The sequence below is a fragment of the Phallusia mammillata genome, chromosome 1 (genome assembly GCF_965637545.1).
Source record: "Phallusia mammillata chromosome 1, kaPhaMamm4.hap1.1, whole genome shotgun sequence".
In the NCBI taxonomy this organism is placed as follows: domain Eukaryota; kingdom Metazoa; phylum Chordata; class Ascidiacea; order Phlebobranchia; family Ascidiidae; genus Phallusia; species Phallusia mammillata.
In genome coordinates, this window is record NC_137252.1 from 1295799 (window position 1) to 1299520 (window position 3722).

A 3722-nucleotide genomic window follows, 5' to 3' on the forward strand; every position below is an offset into this window, starting at 1 on the left:
CAGTTCCCTTGCCGTGATTGTGATATGGTATACATTGGTCAAACTAAGCGGAATCTAAATTCACGTCTCAAGGAACACAAAGTGGCAGTCAGAAACATGGATGTTAACAAGTCCGCCTTATGCGAACACGTTTTTGTATGTGATCACCGCATAAATTGGAACGATGCCCAAGTTTTGAAACAGGAACCTAATTGGTCGAAAAGATTGGTCTTTGAAAGTTGCCTCATAAATTCTAATTCAAATGTTTTAAACCGTAACGACGGCAAAAACCTCAGCCCAGTTTTCCGCGACATTTTGCGTTCGACTTCCTCTTCAAATATCGGGCATTAGTTACGCACTGTCACAATATAGCACACTCAACCCATCACGATAAGCCTTTGTTCTCTTATAATTACTTTACGTTATATCCCGCTGCGCTTGTGCATTTTCGCCTGTTATGCTTGCACTATATCGTTCATTGCTCTGATGAAGCCCTACCGTTCTGGTGGGCGAAACGTTAGCGAAATACAAGTTCTTAAAAACAACAATTAGTATTTTGTTCAGCATTACACCAGTTGAACGACAAATTTGTTTAAGTACCCTATGGCCGCATACAGTGGAAGTGTTCATTGTGAGCAATGCAATACAAATAAAATACTGATATGCTTCTTTGCTGATTTAACTTTGATAAAGTAACGATTTTTACAGATGTTGTGTACATTACTATTTCACTAGTTAATGTTTAAATGAAGGAATTCGCCCAAAAATGAATGCTCTTTACCTTTGAACATTAATCACTCAGTCTCATTGCACATACGTCACACTCGTTCAATATCACGCGCCTGTAACATGTTATCGCCGCAGTGGTTCTCAGTACAAAGAGGAAAATGTGCATCTGACGTGACAAGAATGAACTGCCATGACACAACAGTATTGCAGGCGATGACGTTGGTTGATGTGTTTTTATCGACAAATTTCCGGGAGTTTAACGTCTACTGCTGCCCAGAGACAGTCGGATGAGAGGAACTCGGTATGTTTTTCAGTGACGTGGAATCGCTTTGAAGTGAAATTACTACTAAATCACATTGCACAATAAAAGCCACAACACATAATAGAGTGCAGAATTTAAAAAGAAATCGAAGTGTAATAGTCCATAACACTAAACAAATTTTGGTATTCTTGAAAGAATAATGGAGTTTTACCTGTAAAAAGTGAATTAACACATCTTAGACATCATATTTAAATCGACACTGTTTGCGCCAAAAAGTTTTAAATGTCTGCTGACACAGCAGGTGTGTAATCCCAATTTCAAACACAGATTCTTTTCGACTAAAACACAAATTTACGCGAAAGTTCAATTTTAGAGTTAAATCATCTGCCAATTGACACATTACAGTACAGTACAAGAAAGATAAGCAAAAATGCCAAATACATGAATGCAGCTTTCATGCAATGTTATAGAAGACAGGTTTATATCAAGGTGACGAAGATCTTAGTATTAAGTACTCAACAAGTTTGAACGAATCGACAAAAAAGACTTTCACGCAAGTCACCCCCTAAAAGTTTGTCCTGTTACTTGTGAATCAGACCCAACATCAGCTTCACGCTTGCACGGTAAAACTTCCTTTCTGACGTCATCATCAATGACACAATACAACAGAAAGACGACGATACCCTGCGATCCGTTAACCAAGCTGTGGATGTACATGAACACCTCGTTCGAAATCTCGTTGCCAATTCCTGCAGAAAAGAAAGGGTGCTTAACATTTATTGATGTAACTTTACATTGATGTAATTAATTTGTTAGTAATTCGAAACACACAATGTACAATTATTACCTGTGAAAAAAGCAAAAATCCAAGTTCCACCAAGCATGAGGAAGAGTAAGATGAAAGACTTTGATGCTCTTAATGCATCTCCTGTCCCCGGATCTTCTCCTCCGTTTCGCATCCGTCTCGAGTTCAGCATCACATGTGTTGTCTTCAGGATAATGATCAGGTTGATGAAGAGGACAAGAGCAAGAGGAGCGATGACCGTTGTGTAGAAGATCGGAGTACCGGGCACCAACCAGCATCGGTCGTATTTTTGAACCTGTATCAATTGGTTACACTGCTCGTTTAGCGGTTGGGGCTTCATGTAGATTCCCATGACAAACCCCACAGTAGTAGATATTCCCACTAATAGAGCGGGAATAAGCCAGCCAGTGAGCATAAAAACCCTGAGACGTTTCGTTGAATCCTGAGTTTGAAACTCGACTGGAAAGGAAGTGGCCATAAACAGACGAATTCCTTCGACCAGAGACCACATTCCTGAAACAAACGATTCAATCGATCACAAACAAATCTTTTAAGGGTTGAATTATGTGGTTAGTTATTTACCTGCACAGAGTAATAAATATTGATTGGCTGCTGTGTGAATCACGCATGGAATCTCGTGCATCACGGCAAGATCATGGGATAGGTTGACTGCGTGGAAGAGTAGCAGAGCCATTGACAAGCTGATTTGAACCGGAACCCGATCAATGTTTTGTTTCGATTTGTATAGGATTACTATGGTGGCAATCAGAAATACGACTGATGTTGATTCTGTGGCGTAAGATGTGATCTGAAATAAAATATTGCGTAATCATGTGCTGTTTGTTAAGATGACATTTGAATCTTTAAACTTTACATTCTAAAATAAAATATTTCTTAATAGTGAGCCATTCTTTAAATTACTTATTTGAATCTTTACCTTGATGCCCTTTGGTATGGTGGTGGTCTCGACAGCCAGCAGAACAGTGAACAAGGTGAGATGGTGGCATTTGCAAGTGACGTTGCCTGTTACGTCATCAGTAATTGTGGCGCAACCACGATCTGAATACTTATCTTCAACTCTGTCGAAGTAGAGACAAATTGGTTTCATTTTGTTGATAATAAGGTTTGCATTGCTGATCTTTCCCAATTTGATTTTCTTGCAGACGGATTCTAGTGACATTGGAGATACGGTGAAATTTGCTTTTCCTTGAAGATGATTGTTTTCCTCGTTGCTGGTTGAATGGTTGCTGGATATGGGTTCAAAGCTATCTGCATTGCGACCAACAATATTAATAAAGGTGGTGTTCAATGCAGCTTCATACTTTGTTGTTGTCAGGGAGCCGACTTTGAGAGGTTGAATCTGTGCTGTTTCGGTTGTGTTTATCTGAAAGACATACACATCAATAACGATGCGTTGAACCCCGTTTGTCTGCAATGAGATGTCAATCTTAGATGATCCCAGCTGTATAGTCGAGTTATATGTCTCTTGGTTGATGCTGGTAACAACGATGTACAGTTGAGCTTCTCCGTAATCATAAGTTGTTCCGTTGGTTTCAGCATGATTTTGGGAAAATATTCCAATTTGTTTTGCAATGTTTTTGATTTCTCCAGTATTTGCTAAATTCTTATTTCGGAATCGTTGGAGGAATGACAGGGCTGCAAAAAACAACTCCGTTAAAAAATATATATAACGACTAGCTCGTTACTTTTATAAGACAAACACTTTTTTATCCTTAACTGCAAAACGTGCTTATACTACAATTCATTGTCACTTGTTGAGTCATTTCACATCAGAAAAAGATGTACATTAGGTATGGACAAAAGTATTTGAAAAAGGATTGAAAGCTGCATTTTTAATATTCTTTACACCAGGAAATCTTTTGTGTTTCAGTTCATGCATATTAGAACACTCACGTTTCACTTGACAAGCATAGTAAGCCGGTTCAC